The sequence below is a fragment of the Mytilus californianus genome, unplaced genomic scaffold (assembly GCF_021869535.1).
Source record: "Mytilus californianus isolate M0D057914Y unplaced genomic scaffold, xbMytCali1.0.p SCAF_6, whole genome shotgun sequence".
In the NCBI taxonomy this organism is placed as follows: Eukaryota; Metazoa; Mollusca; class Bivalvia; order Mytilida; family Mytilidae; genus Mytilus; species Mytilus californianus.
Genome location: NW_026262712.1, coordinates 116,069,396 through 116,093,949, shown reverse-complemented (window position 1 = coordinate 116,093,949; position 24,554 = coordinate 116,069,396). Strand labels below are relative to the sequence as shown.

The 24,554-nt window shown below is 32.4% G+C and overlaps 1 protein-coding gene across 1 annotated transcript in view; it reads right to left on the bottom strand.

Moving 5' to 3' along the window:
• LOC127706740 (uncharacterized) overlaps nt 1-24,554 on the bottom strand; it is a 98,618-nt gene that overhangs the window by 63,006 nt on the left and 11,058 nt on the right. The window lies entirely within an intron of this gene.

The following is a 24,554-nucleotide window of genomic DNA, read 5'->3' as shown; positions in this document are numbered from 1 at the left end:
TTTACAACATAAGCACAAATTCAAGATTGTTCATACTAATCGCCATTCCATGCTTTAGTATATGCCCTATGGTGGTTCAAAATTTCAGAGCTTGTTATAAAATCCATTATTCTGTCTTGATATGATAAAAGAAAGATATTAGACACTTAAAACATTAAATATGCAAAATACTCAGCTGTGAAGTTGCGTTTGTTGCCTGTAATAATCTATGAAAAAGCTGAATTATGTCCCTTGGGAGTATTAATTTCCCACAAAAGTCCTTTCAAACAGTAGAAAATGAAAGATTATATATGCCTGATATAATAAAAGATAGAAACTACAAAATGAAGCACTATTGAAATATTTGCTGCATGAATTGCCAAGATTGTGAACAATTCTTTACACAGGAGAGTATAAATTCTATCTAAATTTAGCCTCAAGTGGGCCTCTTTTTTTCTTAGATGGACAATTATAACACTGAAAATGCTTCTAGTATGACCAAATATTGTCTTACTCCATAAACAGTACAAACCTAACCAGACAATTTCCCATTTTGATAGATTATGTCTAGAGAAATACCCAAGTGATACATTTAGGGAATTACACAGCAAAAAAAGGCAAATATTTCAGTTAAAAATATTTGTCGCGACTTGAATTCTGGTGTTTCCAATTGAATTAATCATTGCGAAAGGTGAAAACAAATACAAAAGAACTATAGTTTGGTGCATTTTATACAATATAGTTAATATTGAAATCCTAGAATAAAGTTTTATATCAGTACCCATCAATTTGACTTATTATGATGACTCAGCACTTTTCTCAACACAGTATTGTTCTCAGGGAAAAATTTCTATTCTTTGTGATAAAAATCAAATGGTCTAAGCAAAAGCTTCAAAATAGTATAATATAACTGAAGTCTGATTGATTTTGAATTCCCTTGCTATCTTCAGTATAGGGAAAACGGTACTATTTATTCTGCCATAGCCGACAATACTAACATTTTCAAAATTTACCACTTTTTATAATAAAAACCTGGATAAAACAGTTATGTGTGGTGTTAGTACTTTTTTATTCTGTTTTAAAAATTGAAGCCAAACAGTATCATGACCAACTTCCAACGGAGCTTGTTTATGTTATCCATGCCCACCGTCCTTTTACGCCAAATTTATGAAATTTTGGAAGTCTTTTCGAATAATTCTCTAGAAAATATTTCAATAGGTTTCACAATTTATATTTTAAATATACATACTGCAGTTATTCATAGATAAATAAAAAAATATATTGTACCCTTACATCCAATCACAGCGCTCCCAAGTTGACTTCCTTCACCTGCCTTGGGTACACAAAAGGCCAACCTAATGCTGGGAAAATGTAATAGTACCGTTTTCCCTATACTGTGACATAAAGATATAAAGAATTCTTATGACACCATTAATGCAATACTGGGTTATTGTGAAAACCTTGGCTATAATAAATATCTTGTATGTCCCCATTACTTAAAGAAACATGGATCATTTTATGTCCCCACCCCTACATGCTGGTTTACCTCTTTCTCTGCTTCTTTCAGATAAGGCCTAATAAACAACCTGTATCCAATCATATCTTATCTTATTTAAAAAGAATAATAAACAGTTCCATTTAAACAGATAAAAATGACGGTTCCATTTAATTTGTATTCATTTTATCCAAAATTTACAACATAAGCACAAATTCAAGATTGTTCATACTAATCGCCATTCCATGCTTTAGTATATGCCCTATGGTGGTTCAAAATTTCAGAGCTTGTTATAAAATCCATTATTCTGTCTTGATATGATAAAACAAAGATATTAGACACTTAAAACATTAAATATGCAAAATACTCAGCTGTGAAGTTGCGTTTGTTGCCTGTATTAATCTATGAAAAAGCTGAATTATGTCCCTTGGGAGTATTAATTTCCCACAAAAGTCCTTTCAAACAGTAGAAAATGAAAGATTATATATGCCTGATATAATAAAAGATAGAAACTACAAAATGAAGCACTATTGAAATATTTGCTGCATGAATTGCCAAGATTGTGAACAATTCTTTACACAGGAGAGTATAAATTCTATCTAAATTTAGCCTCAAGTGGGCCTCTTTTTTTCTTAGATGGACAATTATAACACTGAAAATGCTTCTAGTATGACCAAGTATTGTCTTACTCCATAAACAGTACAAACCTAACCAGACAATTTCCCATTTTGATAGATTATGTCTAGAGAAATACCCAAGTGATACATTTAGGGAATTACACAGCAAAAAAAGGCAAATATTTCAGTTAAAAATATTTGTCGCGACTTGAATTCTGGTGTTTCCAATTGAATTAATCATTGCGAAAGGTGAAAACAAATACAAAAGAACTATAGTTTGGTGCATTTTATACAATATAGTTAATATTGAAATCCTAGAATAAAGTTTTATATCAGTACCCATCAATTTGACTTATTATGATGACTCAGCACTTTTCTCAACACAGTATTGTTCTCAGGGAAAAATTTCTATTCTTTGTGATAAAAATCAAATGGTCTAAGCAAAAGCTTCAAAATAGTATAATATAACTGAAGTCTGATTGATTTTGAATTCCCTTGCTATCTTCAGTATAGGGAAAACGGTACTATTTATTCTGCCATAGCCGACAATACTAACATTTTCAAAATCTACCACTTTTTATAATAAAAACCTGGATAAAACAGTTATGTGTGGTGTTAGTACTTTTTTATTCTGTTTTAAAAATTGAAGCCAAACAGTATCATGACCAACTTCCAACGGAGCTTGTTTATGTTATCCATGCCCACCGTCCTTTTACGCCAAATTTATGAAATTTTGGAAGTCTTTTCGAATAATTCTCTAGAAAATATTTCAATAGGTTTCACAATTTATATTGTAAATATACATACTGCAGTTATTCATAGATAAATAAAAAAATATATTGTACCCTTACATCCAATCACAGCGCTCCCAAGTTGACTTCCTTCATCTGCCTTGGGTACACAAAAGGCCAACCTAATGCTGGGAAAATGTAATAGTACCGTTTTCCCTATACTGTGACATAAAGATATAAAGAATTCTTATGACACCATTAATGCAATACTGGGTTATTGTGAAAACCTTGGCTATAATAAATATCTTGTATGTCCCCATTACTTAAAGAAACATGGATCATTTTATGTCCCCACCCCTACATGCTGGTTTACCTCTTTCTCTGCTTCTTTCAGATAAGGCCTAATAAACAACCTGTATCCAATCATATCTTATCTTATTTAAAAAGAATAATAAACAGTTCCATTTAAACAGATAAAAATGACGGTTCCATTTAATTTGTATTCATTTTATCCAAAATTTACAACATAAGCACAAATTCAAGATTGTTCATACTAATCGCCATTCCATGCTTTAGTATATGCCCTATGGTGGTTCAAAATTTCAGAGCTTGTTATAAAATCCATTATTCTGTCTTGATATGATAAAACAAAGATATTAGACACTTAAAACATTAAATATGCAAAATACTCAGCTGTGAAGTTGCGTTTGTTGCCTGTATTAATCTATGAAAAAGCTGAATTATGTCCCTTGGGAGTATTAATTTCCCACAAAAGTCCTTTCAAACAGTAGAAAATGAAAGATTATATATGCCTGATATAATAAAAGATAGAAACTACAAAATGAAGCACTATTGAAATATTTGCTGCATGAATTGCCAAGATTGTGAACAATTCTTTACACAGGAGAGTATAAATTCTATCTAAATTTAGCCTCAAGTGGGCCTCTTTTTTTCTTAGATGGACAATTATAACACTGAAAATGCTTCTAGTATGACCAAGTATTGTCTTACTCCATAAACAGTACAAACCTAACCAGACAATTTCCCATTTTGATAGATTATGTCTAGAGAAATACCCAAGTGATACATTTAGGGAATTACACAGCAAAAAAAGGCAAATATTTCAGTTAAAAATATTTGTCGCGACTTGAATTCTGGTGTTTCCAATTGAATTAATCATTGCGAAAGGTGAAAACAAATACAAAAGAACTATAGTTTGGTGCATTTTATACAATATAGTTAATATTGAAATCCTAGAATAAAGTTTTATATCAGTACCCATCAATTTGACTTATTATGATGACTCAGCACTTTTCTCAACACAGTATTGTTCTCAGGGAAAAATTTCTATTCTTTGTGATAAAAATCAAATGGTCTAAGCAAAAGCTTCAAAATAGTATAATATAACTGAAGTCTGATTGATTTTGAATTCCCTTGCTATCTTCAGTATAGGGAAAACGGTACTATTTATTCTGCCATAGCCGACAATACTAACATTTTCAAAATTTACCACTTTTTATAATAAAAACCTGGATAAAACAGTTATGTGTGGTGTTAGTACTTTTTTATTCTGTTTTAAAAATTGAAGCCAAACAGTATCATGACCAACTTCCAACGGAGCTTGTTTATGTTATCCATGCCCACCGTCCTTTTACGCCAAATTTATGAAATTTTGGAAGTCTTTTCGAATAATTCTCTAGAAAATATTTCAATAGGTTTCACAATTTATATTGTAAATATACATACTGCAGTTATTCATAGATAAATAAAAAAATATATTGTACCCTTACATCCAATCACAGCGCTCCCAAGTTGACTTCCTTCACCTGCCTTGGGTACACAAAAGGCCAACCTAATGCTGGGAAAATGTAATAGTACCGTTTTCCCTATACTGTGACATAAAGATATAAAGAATTCTTATGACACCATTAATGCAATACTGGGTTATTGTGAAAACCTTGGCTATAATAAATACTTGTATGTCCCCATTACTTAAAGAAACATGGATCATTTTATGTCCCCACCCCTACATGCTGGTTTACCTCTTTCTCTGCTTCTTTCAGATAAGGCCTAATAAACAACCTGTATCCAATCATATCTTATCTTATTTAAAAAGAATAATAAACAGTTCCATTTAAACAGATAAAAATGACGGTTCCATTTAATTTGTATTCATTTTATCCAAAATTTACAACATAAGCACAAATTCAAGATTGTTCATACTAATCGCCATTCCATGCTTTAGTATATGCCCTATGGTGGTTCAAAATTTCAGAGCTTGTTATAAAATCCATTATTCTGTCTTGATATGATAAAACAAAGATATTAGACACTTAAAACATTAAATATACAAAATACTCAGCTGTGAAGTTGCGTTTGTTGCCTGTATTAATCTATGAAAAAGCTGAATTATGTCCCTTGGGAGTATTAATTTCCCACAAAAGTCCTTTCAAACAGTAGAAAATGAAAGATTATATATGCCTGATATAATAAAAGATAGAAACTACAAAATGAAGCACTATTGAAATATTTGCTGCATGAATTGCCAAGATTGTGAACAATTCTTTACACAGGAGAGTATAAATTCTATCTAAATTTAGCCTCAAGTGGGCCTCTTTTTTTCTTAGATGGACAATTATAACACTGAAAATGCTTCTAGTATGACCAAGTATTGTCTTACTCCATAAACAGTACAAACCTAACCAGACAATTTCCCATTTTGATAGATTATGTCTAGAGAAATACCCAAGTGATACATTTAGGGAATTACACAGCAAAAAAAGGCAAATATTTCAGTTAAAAATATTTGTCGCGACTTGAATTCTGGTGTTTCCAATTGAATTAATCATTGCGAAAGGTGAAAACAAATACAAAAGAACTATAGTTTGGTGCATTTTATACAATATAGTTAATATTGAAATCCTAGAATAAAGTTTTATATCAGTACCCATCAATTTGACTTATTATGATGACTCAGCACTTTTCTCAACACAGTATTGTTCTCAGGGAAAAATTTCTATTCTTTGTGATAAAAATCAAATGGTCTAAGCAAAAGCTTCAAAATAGTATAATATAACTGAAGTCTGATTGATTTTGAATTCCCTTGCTATCTTCAGTATAGGGAAAACGGTACTATTTATTCTGCCATAGCCGACAATACTAACATTTTCAAAATTTACCACTTTTTATAATAAAAACCTGGATAAAACAGTTATGTGTGGTGTTAGTACTTTTTTATTCTGTTTTAAAAATTGAAGCCAAACAGTATCATGACCAACTTCCAACGGAGCTTGTTTATGTTATCCATGCCCACCGTCCTTTTACGCCAAATTTATGAAATTTTGGAAGTCTTTTCGAATAATTCTCTAGAAAATATTTCAATAGGTTTCACAATTTATATTGTAAATATACATACTGCAGTTATTCATAGATAAATAAAAAAATATATTGTACCCTTACATCCAATCACAGCGCTCCCAAGTTGACTTCCTTCACCTGCCTTGGGTACACAAAAGGCCAACCTAATGCTGGGAAAATGTAATAGTACCGTTTTCCCTATACTGTGACATAAAGATATAAAGAATTCTTATGACACCATTAATGCAATACTGGGTTATTGTGAAAACCTTGGCTATAATAAATACTTGTATGTCCCCATTACTTAAAGAAACATGGATCATTTTATGTCCCCACCCCTACATGCTGGTTTACCTCTTTCTCTGCTTCTTTCAGATAAGGCTTAATAAACAACCTGTATCCAATCATATCTTATCTTATTTAAAAAGAATAATAAACAGTTCCATTTAAACAGATAAAAATGACGGTTCCATTTAATTTGTATTCATTTTATCCAAAATTTACAACATAAGCACAAATTCAAGATTGTTCATACTAATCGCCATTCCATGCTTTAGTATATGCCATATGGTGGTTCAAAATTTCAGAGCTTGTTATAAAATCCATTATTCTGTCTTGATATGATAAAACAAAGATATTAGACACTTAAAACATTAAATATGCAAAATACTCAGCTGTGAAGTTGCGTTTGTTGCCTGTAATAATCTATGAAAAAGCTGAATTATGTCCCTTGGGAGTATTAATTTCCCACAAAAGTCCTTTCAAACAGTAGAAAATGAAAGATTATATATGCCTGATATAATAAAAGATAGAAACTACAAAATGAAGCACTATTGAAATATTTGCTGCATGAATTGCCAAGATTGTGAACAATTCTTTACACAGGAGAGTATAAATTCTATCTAAATTTAGCCTCAAGTGGGCCTCTTTTTTTCTTAGATGGACAATTATAACACTGAAAATGCTTCTAGTTGACCAAATATTGTCTTACTCCATAAACAGTACAAACCTAACCAGACAATTTCCCATTTTGATAGATTATGTCTAGAGAAATACCCAAGTGATACATTTAGGGAATTACACAGCAAAAAAAGGCAAATATTTCAGTTAAAAATATTTGTCGCGACTTGAATTCTGGTGTTTCCAATTGAATTAATCATTGCGAAAGGTGAAAACAAATACAAAAGAACTATAGTTTGGTGCATTTTATACAATATAGTTAATATTGAAATCCTAGAATAAAGTTTTATATCAGTACCCATCAATTTGACTTATTATGATGACTCAGCACTTTTTTCAACACAGTATTGTTCTCAGGGAAAAATTTCTATTCTTTGTGATAAAAATCAAATGGTCTAATCAAAAGCTTCAAAATAGTATAATATAACTGAAGTCTGATTGATTTTGAATTCCCTTGCTATCTTCAGTATACTGTGACATAAAGATATAAAGAATTCTTATGACACCATTAATGCAATACTGGGTTATTGTGAAAACCTTGGCTATAATAAATACTTGTATGTCCCCATTACTTAAAGAAACATGGATCATTTTATGTCCCCACCCCTACATGCTGGTTTACCTCTTTCTCTGCTTCTTTCAGATAAGGCTTAATAAACAACCTGTATCCAATCATATCTTATCTTATTTAAAAAGAATAATAAACAGTTCCATTTAAACAGATAAAAATGACGGTTCCATTTAATTTGTATTCATTTTATCCAAAATTTACAACATAAGCACAAATTCAAGATTGTTCATACTAATCGCCATTCCATGCTTTAGTATATGCCATATGGTGGTTCAAAATTTCAGAGCTTGTTATAAAATCCATTATTCTGTCTTGATATGATAAAACAAAGATATTAGACACTTAAAACATTAAATATGCAAAATACTCAGCTGTGAAGTTGCTTTTGTTGCCTGTATTAATCTATGAAAAAGCTGAATTATGTCCCTTGGGAGTATTAATTTCCCACAAAAGTCCTTTCAAACAGTAGAAAATGAAAGATTATATATGCCTGATATAATAAAAGATAGAAACTACAAAATGAAGCACTATTGAAATATTTGCTGCATGAATTGCCAAGATTGTGAACAATTCTTTACACAGGAGAGTATAAATTCTATCTAAATTTAGCCTCAAGTGGGCCTCTTTTTTTCTTAGATGGACAATTATAACACTGAAAATGCTTCTAGTATGACCAAATATTGTCTTACCCCATAAACAGTACAAACCTAACCAGACAATTTCCCATTTTGATAGATTATGTCTAGAGAAATACCCAAGTGATACATTTAGGGAATTACACAGCAAAAAAAGGCAAATATTTCAGCTAAAAATATTTGTCGCGACTTGAATTCTGGTGTTTCCAATTGAATTAATCATTGCAAAAGGTGAAAACAAATACAAAAGAACTATAGTTTGGTGCATTTTATACAATATAGTTAATATTGAAATCCTAGAATAAAGTTTTATATCAGTACCCATCAATTTGACTTATTATGATGACTCAGCACTTTTCTCAACACAGTATTGTTCTCAGGGAAAAATTTCTATTCTTTGTGATAAAAATCAAATGGTCTAATCAAAAGCTTCAAAATAGTATAATATAACTGAAGTCTGATTGATTTTGAATTCCCATGCTATCTTCAGTATAGGGAAAACGGTACTATTTATTCTGCCATAGCCGACAATACTAACATTTTCAAAATTTTATAATATTTTGGGGTTTTTAAATTCAAGGAGTAAACACAGTGGCCTTAACATGCTTTCTCTTTTGTACAACGTTTCATGTCCAGATGTATAGACATATCTTAAGTAAAAATCTTTAAATAATTTAGTAAGATATATGTGTAAACTTTAACATATGATAAGCATGAAAATTTATAAAAATTATTACTAATCAAATCTACGGGTTTATTTATTGAGATATAGGTAAGAACCTTTTTGTTGTTGTTGTACATATTGTATCAGAGAATTGGTTACTTACTATTGAGATATAGGTAAGAACCTTTTTGTTGTTGTTGTATCAGAGAATTGGTTACTTACTATTGAGATATAGGTAAGAACCTTTTTGTTGTTGTTGTATCAGAGAATTGGTTACTTACTATTGAGATATAGGTAAGAACCTTTTTGTTGTTGTTGTACATGTTGTATCAGAGAATTGGTTACTTACTATTGAGATATAGGTAAGAACCTTTTTGTTGTTGTTGTACATATTGTATCAGAGAATTGGTTACTTACTATTGAGATATAGGTAAGAACTTTTTTGTTGTTGTTGTACATGTTGTTTCAGAGAATTGGTTACTTACAGTAAAAAATATAGTTCTTATTCTAAACCAAAAACAACAGAAACATTTATGCAAAGGCACTTCATAATATTTAGTTTTCACATTAACAAGTTATTTAAGCCACCAACTCTTGTAGAACAAACGTCATCGGTGTCTGAGCAAAAAAATAATGAGCCAGGGCTTTGTCAAAAAACGTTTTTTTTTTTACTCAAAGGGTTTATCAGACGATACCAATATCAGGTAGATAAAAAGTCAATGTCTACATTACAAAAAATGCAAGTTGGTCTTGAGTTATAGAATCGAGGTGCTGAAGTGTATCTTTTAATTTACTTTCTACTCTTTCCTTTATTTGTCTGTGTGCTATTATATTTTCTTTTGTAGTATGATTCTTTACGTGAATCGGTATTTATACATCCCGCTATCCGGTTTTATACCTTTGGCATTCCTGGTGCAGGTGGTTCCTGAGGTGAGATTCCGACGCAAGATGTTTTTACAGTGTTGGTTCAATTTGGTGTACCCTTGTATTTATATTTTACTTTATTTGTACCAAAAAATGTATACAATACCGTATGTACTATCACCTACAATTCCAAGAGGTTTTTTTTTATCAGCGTCTTTGTAAATATACTATCAACCACAAAAACTGTTTGTTAGCGTCTTTTTCAAATTTGCTATCATTTCAGATTTATTTGTATGTTTGTTCGAATATTTTATTCAGTTGAGTTTTATGTCTGCGATGGATTTTTACACAGTTTCGGCTGCTGGATCCCAATTATTGTCACATTAGAGCTTTCTTACAATTTGACAAAAGGTACGTACGGTTGACGAATCATACGTAAAACCCGTCTGAGGGATCCTCTATTTTGACTCTTTTCAAAATATGATATATGTAATCATAATCAAGGCTGTCATCGGCGTTTTGCCTCAATGTTTGCATTACAAGAACCATTATACTGCATGCAACGACACAGGTCAAACTTGAATTTTCGTAGGACATAGGAATTTCTGGAAATACGCAGTAAAAATATAATACCACCAGGGGGAGGAGATAACTCAACAAATTTGCTAAACAAAGGCCTCGTCAGAAGACGAAAAAATACCGCTAAAAATAAAAGATTGTGCTCGACCCCCCCCCCCCCCCCCCCCCCCCCCCCCCCTACCGGATTTAATAAAAAAAATACCTATTTGCATTATTCAGCCTTAGAAAATATCAAGGCAAATATATTGTTTCCCTCTGTAAGCTTACCTATAGAATCGTTCTTTCAGTGTGAATCTGCGATTTCATCCAAGCATGTTTACTTTTAAATCATCAGTATTGAAATTCAGAATATATGTAGTGCAAGATTGTTTATGCACCTAGCCCTCCCCGAAAATCAAATAGTCGTACCCTAATGTTCACATTGAACTCTATTTAAATTGATGGTGATGGTCATCTATTTGTTGGTTGGCTGTTGTTTTGTGGACATTTATCCTATATCTAACTACGAGTATCTAAATCAAAACTGTTTGTGGGGATGTATGTGTGTTAAGTCAACTTTAGTGTTCCCCTTGAATTGGCACGGGAGTTCACGTGTTCGTTCGTTTTTGTTCCCATTTTAACTTCAACTTAATTGAAAGAACTTCAAACACAATCTATTTTTTCCATCTCCCGGTTTGTTTGGTTTTTTTTTTCAATTTTTCCATACATTGTTGCATCTTAGACTGGCAAATTTTGCTGATCCACGTTGACAATTTGATGATGGCATAGTCTTTAATATATAAAATTAACAACAAATTTTGTCGTTAAATTTGGATTACTATACTGCAAGAAACTCGTAAAAATGTATATGGTTTAAACATTTAAAAAGCATGCATGAAAAATTCCCGTGCAAATATGTGTAATAATGGTTAACATAAGCAACGTATTAGACGTAAGTGTATTTTACACTATTTTCTTTATTTTCGGAATTAAATGAACGTTCTATTCGCGATATGTTTAAATTTTGAAAGACACCTTTGATTCGGAAGAGAATGCAGTTTTACCGGATAAAACATAGATTTTGAGTGTAATCGTGACTATGTAATACATGCTCCCTTTACGTTCGTGCCTACCTTTCGTCAAAATATAAGCTCTATTAACCTATTATGCCTGCTTGGGTTGCTCACACAAATTTTATCAATGAAGCAGAACTATACTGTTATACAAGCGGAAGGTTTAGCTAGCTATTAAATCAGGCTTATCAATTGTTTCTGAAAATGACCGTACCAAGTCAGGAATAGGACAGTTTTTTTTTGCACTCGCTCCGTTGGTTAATAACGTTTGATTTGGTCAGTTTTAAGGACTTTCCCCTGTTAGAATTTACATTGTAGATCGGTATTTTTTGGAATATTTTTTTCGATAACTTTAACTTTGATTGATTGATTCATTTATCAAAAGTCATGTCCAGTGGCAAATATGCATATTAAGGAAGAAAGAAAATTATCTGGTTAGAAACTTTTTGTCCACTTCTAACCCGCCTGAGAGAAGGTCATTTCATGGCAGTAAACATGAACTCAACTACTTGTTCTTAACATGTGCAAACCTGTACACACATGTAATACTTTCCACGGTTTTGCTGAGTGCGATTTTCTATTTTGGCCTGAACGGTTATTTCCGTCTTACAGACAGGGTTAAATAATTTAATTTCAATCTTACTTTTACACATTTTTTAACTCATTTAAAAAAAAATATCAACAAATAGATCATGCAATCCGATAAAAAGAGTAAGAAAAAATGTACCAAACATCTAGTCTTCATTCCTAGAGTAAATGTCAGCACAGGGGAAAACTAATTAACTTTTTATAAATGATTGATTGATTTTTATCAAGCAAAAGGATGAGATTTTAAGCTATATATTTTTTTTGTCATTTTGGCAATGATTAGCTAAAAGCAGATCATGAGTTTCTTTTAAAATCTATTTACAACTTTTATATAAAGATTAGGAACTATTTAGAGCATGACATTATATAAGATACATATACTGTACAGACACATGTCAAGATAATCTGCATATGGAGTTTAAATAAAACATGAACAAGATATATCACCAATTTCTTTCTTTTGTCATATTTGTCGTTGGGTTGCCGTATATCATGAGTTTTATTTGTCTCTTTTATTTAAATCTAGTTTTCAAGAGTTATATTATATCACGACTGGTAAAAATGATACCTATTTATCTCTATAACACAACTGGAGACAATATGTACTCTCGTCTCATAATTGTACATCGTTATATATTAACGTGTGATTTACACAATATCAAGGGTTGTAACCAAAACGAACTTTCAAAACATATCATTTTTTTACTTGATATTAAGGTCATTCGGGTAGTGACAAGATAAAAGGTAAACAACTGGTAACACATGGTTAACACAATTGAGTGTAATCTTCATTTTCTTTTAATTTGACCGCCTCGTGATCTTTTGGTAGAATGCTCCCTTCGAGTACGGGAGATCAAACCAAAGACTTAAAAATACGCACTTGCTGCTTTTCTGCTAGGAATCCTGCATTTCGGATTTAAAGCAAAAGCTGGTCGACTCAGAGTCGGAATAATGTGTCCGCGTTGGCTGATATGTCTACCTGTGGACTATTTCCTTGTGAAAAAGTACACTTAGAATCAGGCTCAGCTTGTCGATCTAGTACAACATAGGGTTGGATATTCTGATCATATCACAATATCATATTCTAGTCCTGAATATGCAGGTAATCTGTCATTGAGCCTTAAACAGCCATTTATCATCATCATAATTCCTATTTGCTTTGATTGAATGATTAATTGATTGATTGATTGGTGTTTAAAGCCACTTTCAACACTATTGTGCTATTTCATGGTGGTCGGTTTTTATTGGTGGAGGCATCCGGAGTACCCGGAAAGAACCATCTATCTCGGTAGGAAAACTGACAATCCTAGTCAATTAATGTTGGAGTCGAGTGCACCTGCCCCGTGCGGCATTCGAACTCACAACCTCAGTCTTGACAGGCTACTGATACAGTAATTCGACTAATTAGAACACTTGGCCACCGACGCCCCTCAATTTGCTTTGATGTGTGCGAGCAAAAGTGTAAACTATCATATCATGGCCTAAATGTAAATATATCATCAGTCCTTATCCATTTAGGCATTTCTTTCATATAGTTGCACGTAAAACTATTTTCCGGAATATACCTCACTATTTAAACGCCCACATTCGGAGCTGGTTACTATTGTGCAGGCAATTTAAGAATGAAAACGATACATGTGGATGGTAAAACTAGATTCGTTTCTGAATGCTGTCAGTTCCTGACCTTTGGCAATGTTTCTTTTACATTTTTTGTTACAGAAAGTTTTAATTCGGAAGAAATTCCGCTTGTCTAAACAGGTCGAAGCTACAAAAAATAAAACACAGCTTTAGGTTTTCGAGCCCTGACATGCTAGTAGGTATAAGAAGATGTGGTATGAGTGTCAATGAGACAACTCTCCATCCAAGTCAAAATTTATAAAAGTAAACCATTATAGGTCACAGTACGGTCTTCAACACGGAGCCTTGGCTCACACCGAACAGTAAGCTATAAAGGGCCCCAAAAATTACTAGTGTAAAACCATTCAAACGGGAAAACCAACAGTCTAATCTATATAAAAAACGAGAAACGAGAAACACTTGATGAACCACATCAACAAACGACAACTACTGAACATCAGATTCCTGACTTAGGACAGGTGCAAACAAATGCAGCGGGTTTAAACGTTTTAATGGTACCAAACCTTCACCCTTTTTCTGAAACAATAGTGTAACATCACAACATAGAAAGACACACTATAAAATATCAACTGAAATAGCTTAACTCAATCAAAGGACATATTAACACCATTGAACATACACTGAACAAATAAATTTGACCTATGATACAATGTAAATACAAAATAACTAAACTAAGGAAAGAATAATAAAAGTAACATGTTATATCGGTATGAAATATTTAACAAATAAAGAAAAACAATATGCTCGAACAAAAATATCAGCCATTTACAATAATTTAAACACGGGTAAATGAAAATAATTTTGTTGTTAGGTATACGTGTACAGTTCCAATAGAGAAAGGAAATATTTTTACAAAATAAATAATTTTGATGTTCATAGTACGAAGTGAAAATGTATAGTAATACCAAACACTTATCAAAGCTGGTATATAGAACAGACATAACCCTGAATAACATTAAATAACAAAAAAGCAATACAATTAGTATCAACAGGTCAAATAAACAAGACAGTTACTGACAGCTAGTTAAAAGCCAAAACAATTAATAATAAGAAATCATGCATCAGAGACTAAAATCAACTAAAACACATCCCAGGGATTTAGTATTTTAACGTCATGGACAGTCAAAGAAGACATGACTAGTGCAATGCCAAAAAAAATGTATCGACAAACAGTAGGATAGTTAGGAGTTTAACCTCTTTATAGATCAAAACGAACGTGGGTGTGTCTTTATACATCCCGTTTGAAAAGAATACAAATTTAGTTATGATTTAATTTGCTGATGACAAAATCGATATTAGTGCCAATGTAAACTATATTCAAAGATCTAATTACAACAATGGTAAGGTAACCTTTACTAATAAGTTTGTTTAAAGGTCTATTCTCGAAGGAGCTGCACTTACTTTATAATATGTGGTTGGGATCGCTAGAATATCAGTGAATAGGTCACTCTCCAGCTTCATAATATGGATTATACTGAAAAATGTATATGATTGTGAGGAGTTGGAGGACAAAGTTCTGAAATTGAAAGGCAAATTAAAAGCAAGAACTTTTCTATACTCAAATATTCTTGAAGTTAGTCAGTCTTGCCTCTTACTAGTACGCCTCTCATTTTTAGCAGGCACCATTTTTCAATTCCCGAATTCAAGCAAACCAAACAATATTTTCTTTTTTTCAATATCGCAATAAAAGTCAATATATGTCTATGTATGTAGTTGTTGTGTAAGTTGCTTACTCGCTGACTTTTACTGATCATCTCCTTATTCATATCTCAAATACATGTATAATTTAACGTATGGATCCTTCTTCCTCTCCTTATTAATAATAAATTCATCATATAGATTAAAGGGTTGAAATTTTGTACGCCAGACGCGCGTTGTAGTATAACAACTCCCCTTTTTAATAGTTCCTTGATCCATTACTGAGTATGCTAAGCGAGCCAAAAGAGACTTCTGTGATTTAAGTCTCCCGTTTAAACAAATCATCTAGACGAATAAAGCAATTGATATTGTAAACATGGCATAAATTATATGGATTCAAAGTTGGTGTGATCATGGTATGATTACGGAAATAGATGAGGTTTTGCTGTTAAAATTAGCACTATTCAAAACTAATTAAAGGATTGAGAAGTATTAAAGATAGGAAAACCAGCACATACTGTTTACACAAACAAGGGTCACAACATTATAGAATTATAATCATTTTAACTTCTTCGGTCTTGTATTGGGGAGGGTAACTCTTTGATATACAATCACGTCTCGTCGACATTTGAACAATCATCAGATCTTTGAGTCATCAGAATAACCAGTACAGTCCTTTCAAGATCTAACTTGATATTCGTTGTGTTCAGGATTGCAACTGTTTCAGCAAATTAATTACTAATTCACTTCAACAAAGAACAATCTCTGTGATCTTGACTTATGTGTATTGTCAAAAATGTGCTTAAACAATTGAAAAGGAATTTCAAGTAACAAGAAATTTCTCTGGATTTTCTGTTCCCATGGCAAAATTTGAATTTGACATCGACGCAAAATATGATCTTTTCTGATGTTCATATAAGTAAGATCCTACTATAGCTTACACAAGCACGCTTATTTGCAAGTTTCCTACCGTTTTCGTGAAATTTAAAATATTTTTAAAGTGAAAATAATGCAATTATAGACAAAACTGGATTTCTGTGGGGTTCTCGTTGCTCAGACTTTGGTTTTTAATGTTTTGCTGTGTCAATTTGTTGCTTTGATTTGCCATGGCGTTGCAAGTTTGTCTTTGATGTGGTTTAAATATTTCTTTGGTATCATCCGCCTCTCTTGGATATGTCGACACTGTGGTCAGTTAACAATATTGTCAACAGCCCTAACACACGTTAACATTACAACAGTAGATTCCTTGACGAACCTGACAAATGGAAATAAAAAAATTAATTGTCATAAATTAGGAACTCAAACCTGACATTTTTATTTCAACAGTACAAACAAAACATATGGACAAAAATCAACTGTGGTTCTTCTCCGTCTAGCCTACACACATACATGTTCGAAGATTAACAAAGATATCCAATGTTGATGTAACCTAATATTTGACCCAAGATTCCATATACAAGTAAACAAACAATTGATATAACCGAAAGCAAAATGTATTGGAAACTATTACAGTGAAGGAAAACGAAACTATACAAATTGTATAATTGAGGAAAAGCCAGGAATACAATAAAATGTGGTCATAGATAAATTTTTGACACACCATACATGTAGAAAAATAAGTATCATTGATACAGACATTTGGGAACTAAAGAGTAAACATAAGCGGTGTCATATCTCGGTATTCAAACTAGATAGCAAACACCTTTCAACAATGTCCTAGCTTGAGTCAACAGAAGTGGTGCTCCTACTTTGATAATTAACTAAATAGTTTTCACTTTACGCTATGATAGCTACCATAATATAGTAATCGGTTATTGTCGTAAAACGTGTTATAGTTGAAATAGTTTTTAAAAGTAACATGTTGTTACTTAACTTTACAGAAGATGCCAAGGGAATAGGACCTGATTTTTATTGTAGGTGCAACAGGGTTACACTAGAAAGGGAATGAATCATATGCACAATAAGTCGTGTTTTATCCAAGGAGTGATGTAAAAAAGAAAGAAAACCAACCTATAGCGTTTACCGATAACTGATGCAAGTTCTAAGGAATATTTTAATGTTTATTTATTCATATGTCAACAAAACTATAAATTCATAAATATTCAAAATACTGAGAGATTGTAACAGTTGCTGAAATGCAAAGGCAAGGCAAATACATTCCACGTTTCTAATTTTAAATTGTTTAACGAAGCTGTCAAAATGATATAATCTTACTATATATCGGATCCACTTTTACGACTTCTGACCAATAGCACAGCATTTAAAATATATTTTAAGAAGGATATTGAGAACTTGGGTCAATAGACTATCAAAATATATATAAGAAAATTAGGAAATTTTGTATCACCTTTATAGAAAGCTATGTTATTAAAGAGTGTGTGAACTCCCGTATACCAAAAAATGTCCAGTCAGGAAAAACGTTGATACTGGTATAGTTATCATATTGTTTGATTAACACATCTTCATGACAACAAGACGGATAAGGATATATTGTACATGTTGAAACATTTTTGCATTTAAACTTTGAAATATTTTGATTGCACATTATCAAAACTTGAAAGCAAACACATGGCCGTTAATTTCCTCCTTTGAATTGTTTTACATTTGTCATTTCGGGGCCTTTTATGGCTGACTATGCTGTATTGGTTTTGCTTCGATCAATCGTAACAGAAAGAAAAGGAGACAAACTTGTTCAAGTACAGTTTTAAAATAATTAATAGTTAAATAGTATATCATATACCATCAAAATATATCATAGTGCTCTGGGCAATTGAAATTGTAGAATTTGGTGTTCCTAAATTGTGAAGAATGAATGTAAATCATGTTGTTAGTAAGGGATTTTATCTTAGAGTTCCTAACAATAAAAATATGTAAATGATTAACAAGTGCCTTAAAGCACATTTATCAGGTTCGAAGGATTTACGATTGAAACTGAGAAAAAGTTGAATTTTGAAACAAACAAATACAACTTTATGTTTGAATATTAATGACATAATTGATATTCTCTATAGAATTAGAATAACTAAAACTTTTTAAATTCTTTAAATCCAGCATAAAGTTTAAGAATCAGTTTGTTTCCATTAACTTGTTTGTTTTTTTTTCTCCTCAAAGAGGGACTAAAGATACCAGAGGGACAGTCAAACTCATAGATCGAAAACAAACTGAGAACGCCATGGCCAAAAATAAAAAGACAAACAGACAAATAATAGTACAGATGACATAACATAGAAAACTAAAGACTAAGCAACACAAACCCCACCAAAAACTGGGGGTGATCTCAGGTGCTCCGGAAGGATAAGCAGATCCTGCTCCACATGTGGCACCCGTCGTGTTGCTTATGTTATTGCAAATCCGGTAAATAGTCTAATTCGGTAGGTCACATTCGTGAAAAGGGAAGAGTATTGTAATTACGACATAATGAACATATCCGATATCATCTGTGAAACGATTATTCCATAACAGTCAACCAACTCGTGATGTCGTCCGTTAAATTTACGAAGGGATGATTTCAACTTCACCATTTGGAGCTCTTGGTTTAATAGCTTCCTTGTGAGCAGCAATCTTCTATCAAGGAAATCATGATAGGAAATACAAGCCTGGGAATATCGTATCAATTGGGAGATATATACTCCGTATGCAGGCGCTGCTGGAATGTTGCTACATAGAAATGGAAAGTTCACAATTGGGAAGCTGAAATCATCTCTTTTGTCGTAAAGTTTTGTTTTCAACCGACCCTTATTGTCAATTTCTAGATGTAAGTCAAGATATGAGGCAGACTTAACTGTATCTGTAGTATCCTTTATCTCTAGTTCGATGGGATAGATTCGTTCAACATGGTCACCAAATTTTGTATATTTAGGGAGAGAACATTGCATACATCAAATAATTGTATCTAAAGTATACATTCTTGTCAAAGCATTTACCAAATGTTATCATCGGTACAAGGACATTATTCGTAAATATACATCAACATGCAGACATCTTATACGTTCTAGTATTTCACATCAAATCTTCTATTGTAATATTCTATACAAAGCACAAAAATGTCGTCATTCACCTAAAAAACTAACCAATTTTAAACAGACTTATTTATAAGGGATATAGTTACGATAGTGTTGTCAGGTCATTATGGATGGCATCTTTGGAATACATATTAATTTACTCATAGGGTCTTTGCATCGGCAATATATACATTTATTCTAAAACCAGTTGCTGGCATGATACGGGTTATGTTCTTCTCATATTTGTTATGATGGTATAATACTAAACCCATAACGGGAGGAATTTTGCTTAATTTTCATATAATAAAGACATAATCTTTCAATCAGTTTAATTGAGATCTGTATCATTGTTAGTATGCCTATTTTCTTCTGTTACCTATTCTGACATCGGACTTCTTTTAAACTGAGTTTTACTGTGCGTATTGCTGTGTGTTTGTTTAATCTACATTAGCTAGAGGAATAGGGGGAGTGTTGAGATCTCACAAAACTTGTTTAACCCCGCCATATTTTTGCACCTGTCTCAAGTCAGGAGCCTCTGTCCTTTGTTAGTCTTGTATGATTTTTTGAATTTTGGTTCATTATATGTTTCGGAGTTAAGTATGACGTCAATTTTCTTTAATATAATACATATTTTTGTCTTTTAGGGGCTAGCTGCAGCCCGCCTAGCGGTGCGGGATTTTCTCGCTGTATTGAAAACCCATTGGCTACCTAGGGCTGTTTTCTACTCTAAGATCGGGTTGTTGTCTCTTTTACACATTCCCCATTTCCATTCACAATTTTATGCATATGACGTCACGATTCTATCAGTACATTTTTCCGGAACATTATGACATCAAACAAAATACTTCTTAGTAGTGTCGTCAGATGTATCACCACTTATTATGATTTCATATTTCACTGGTTTTAATGTGTTTCCGATCTTCACAGTACCAGTATACTGATCTATACAAATCCTTAATTTTCATTTTAGTATGAAAAGAGCTAGCATTTAGTTTGTACTATAAAACTAAATGAAACGAAAGATAGTTTGATACTTTACATTGGTGTTTCTAACCCTTCTGGCCTTGAAACAAAGCAATACATAAAACATTAAAAAAAAAACAGGAAACACCAGTTGTTTGAGAACCAATTGACTAAAATATAACCAAGAGCTGGTAGATTATTCTAAGAATACCTATTCCTCTTGGATTTCTGATTTTTTAGAATTGAAAATTTCTTCACAGTAAGGGTTTGTTTTATGGCTAAATTTCCGCCCCTACCCATCATAACTTCATTTAACGTGGTGTCTTAATTTTTATCATTGGTCGTCCTACCTTGTATGAACCTACTTTTTGTATTAATTGTTAATGGTATCTCATCTTTAATATGTATGCATCGTTATGATAACGTCTACCATATTATATTCTTTATTGTATTCTGTCAAACGCCTTGTCATGTAAAGAGGAGTAAATCGTATTGTTAATAATATAACCAACAACATAGGCTGAAACAAGTTTATTTACCTCTCACTTGTACGACAGTCTTATCAATTTATACATTTCAAACATAAATAAATTTAACATCAAGGTCACATTGAACGGTGTTTCAACTTGCATAAATCTGTTAATTTTCTAAACATTCTTAGTAAAGTTTTGAAATAAGAATATTTAAGATAGACAAACAGATACCATAAACATACTTATGTATTCACAGGCCAGAGTCTGAGCGCGTATTTCTATATGATATAAAAGCTGAATTGACATAAAAGTTCCAAATTGATATGAAATTATAATACATAATCAATACGAAATTACATGAACTAAAATCATATCAATTGAATATATGATGAAGAATAGCAAAGTTGAGGAGAAAAGTCTGCCCCGCTAATAAATATATATACATATATTCTTCTAAAGATAAAATTAAAGGAGATATGAGGTTGGGAACTTTTCACAAATTGCTTGATAAGAATTACAGGTTATCAAGTCAAAAGCTAATGATAAAAGGAATTGCTTACTGAGCACGTACACGTGAACTCGTGCTGACCCCATAAGATCATTGACCTATAAGAAAGATGTAATCATATCATGCACTGGTAATTAGTAAATTTCTCTACACGTGAAAACGATCTTCACATCTCACACCCGTACAAAACACTGGGCAGTATCACAGTTTTATAAAGTGATAGTAATACACAAGGATTCGTTGTGTTTGTCTTGATACCAGTTTACGCAATGAATGCTTTTCTGCCTTTTCTGCATCAACTTTCAGTTCTTTGATTTGATTTATATCGACAGTTAAGTTCTTTACCTAACAGAAAAATGTTATTTGCTATCGGAATACGTTCATTACCAATAATAAACTATGGGACATTGACATTGATCTCTTTCGCATTTACAGAAAATTGAATAATACACGACTTATTGGCATTGTAACGAAAACGCCATTTCTTGAAATATTGGTTACACACATTAAGCATACGTTTTAAGGATACTGGTGATGTGGCAGTACATGATGTCATCAGCAAGAGCTGGTGCACAACAGTTGATATTTAAAATACCTGTATTTAGATTATTTTTTTCCAGATCACAAATTAAATCATCTCTAAAGGAAAACTCCATACTAAAATTTACGACAAAAGAGACGACTTTTCATTCCCTATTGTTAATTTTCCTTTTTTAGACGGCGATGTTCCTTTGGCTCCATCATACGGTGTTTATATATCCCAACTTGTTCGTTATGCCCGTGTGTGTAGTGATGGCATAGATTTTAACGAACGTAATCAATACATCACTGGTAAATTATTAAGTCAGGGATTTCGTTACCATAAATTACGCAAAACCTTTACTAAATTCTTTCATAGATACAAAGATTTGATTAGTAAATTTGGCTGTACCTTTAGAAAACTGATTAAAATTGGTATTTCACATCTTATATTTTACGGTAATATTGTACTTAAAGCGCGGAAATCACTATGTGATCCGTTTAAACTCATCGAACCTTTAAACAGACTTACTAGTAAAGGTTATCTTACCAATGTTGTAAATAGATCTTTGAATATAGTTTACATTGACACTAATATCCATTTTGTCATCAGCAAATTAAAACATAACTAAATTTGTATTCTTTTCAAACGGGATGTATAAAGACACACCAACGTTCATTTTGATCTATAAAGAGGTTAAACTCCTAACTATCTTACTGTCTGTCGATACATTTATTTTTGGCATTGCACAAGTCATGTCTTCTTTGACTGTCCACGACGTTAAAATACTAAATCTCTGGGATGTGTTTTAGTTGATTTTAGTCTCTGATGCATGATTTCTTATTATTAATTGTTTTGGCTTTTAACTAGCTGTCAGTAACTGCGAGTACTCTCAAATCGTACTTTCTTGTTTATTTGACCTGTTGATACTAATTGTAATGCTTTTTTGTTATTTAATGTTATTCAGGGTTGTATCTGGTCTCTATACCAGCTTTGATAAGTGTTTGGTATTACTATAATTTTTCACTTCGTACTATGAACATCACAATTATTTATTTTGTAAAAATATATGCTTTCTCCATTGGAACTGTACACGTATACCTAACAACAAAATTATTTTCATTTACCTGTGTTTAAAGTTATTGCAAATGGCTGCTATTTTTGTTCGAGCATATTGTTTTTCTTAATTTGTTTAACATTTCATACCGATATAACATGTTATTTTTATTATTCTTCCCTTAGTTTATTTATTTTGTTTTTACATTGTATCATATGTCAAATTTATTTGTTCAATGTATGTTCACTGGTGTTAATATGTCCTTTGATTGAGTTAAGCTATTTCAGTTGATATTTTATAGTGTGTCTTTCTATTTTGTGATGTTACACTATTGTTTCAGAAAAAGGGTGCAGGTTTGGTACCATTAAAACGTTTAAACCCACTGCATTTGTTTGCACCTGTCCTAAGTCAGGAATCTGATGTTCAGTAGTTTTCGTTTGTTGATGTGGATCATAAGTGTTTCTCGTTTCTTGTTTTTTATATAGATTAGACCGTTGGTTTTCCTGTTTGCATGGTTTTACACTAGTAATTTTTTGGGGCCCTTTATAGCTTACTTTTCGGTGTAAGCCAAGAGTCCGTGTTGAAGACCTATAATGGTTTACTTTTTTATATTTTGACTTGGATGGAGAGTTGTCTCATTGGCACTTATACCACATCTTCTTATATCTATATACAATTAACCTGAGAGAACACCTCCTTGTCGTACACTTGTAATCAAGCTCTATCTGTTTTTTCGTGTCATTATCATAAACTTCTGTCAGGCTTGTAAAGTTTCGAAAAGTAGTCAATACACGCATTAGCGATGCTTGCGAGAGTGTTGTATATATTGTAATCCTGGATTTTTTCAGGACAAATTTTGGACGAGACAGTTTTCTTACGTTTAAAGAGTTTCCAAAAAAGACGGATACCGCATTCAGCTGCCTTATTAATGTCATCGTTAGTTTGTTGTATATATTGTTCATACGCAGCCTGTTGTATATTTTTGAATTCATGTCTTGCTCTCTTGTAAATCTTATATGAATCCTGATGCATACCTCTAGAGCGACCATCAATCACCCAGGCTTTTCCATGTCCTCTCCTTCTCATGAGCAATCTTAACACCAGGGCCCGGTTGTTCAAAAGGCTGGATAAAGTTATCCACTGGATAAATTCTGTATCCACTGAATAACTTTTGTCCACTGGACAAATTCGGTTGTTCAAAAGTTGTCCAGTGGATAACATAGCTTAACCATGGACAAATTTTGTCCAGTGTCTGGGGGTTCGGATAAGTTCTTATCCAGAGGTTAAATATGGCTGCCCGCTTGCTGTATGATGTACAGCAAAGGTATAAACCACGTATTTATAGGGAATTTCTTGGTGCAGAACCATACACAGAGTCTGAATTTCAGGCAAGGTATAGGTTTTCAAAAGAAAGCATTCAAATTCTAACAAACTTGCTTAATGATGATCTTAAAAGACCTACCCACAGAAGCCATGCAATTCCGGTAGAAACTCAGATTAAAATTGCATTAAGATATTATGCTTCTGGCAGCTTTATGCAAGTCATTGGTGATACGTTCGGGTACAATAAATCAACCGTTTCAAGGATTATTCAGGGAGTGACGGGTGCAATATACTCTCATGGGGCAGATTTTCTTCGTTGGCCTGACGAGACTTCCAAACCA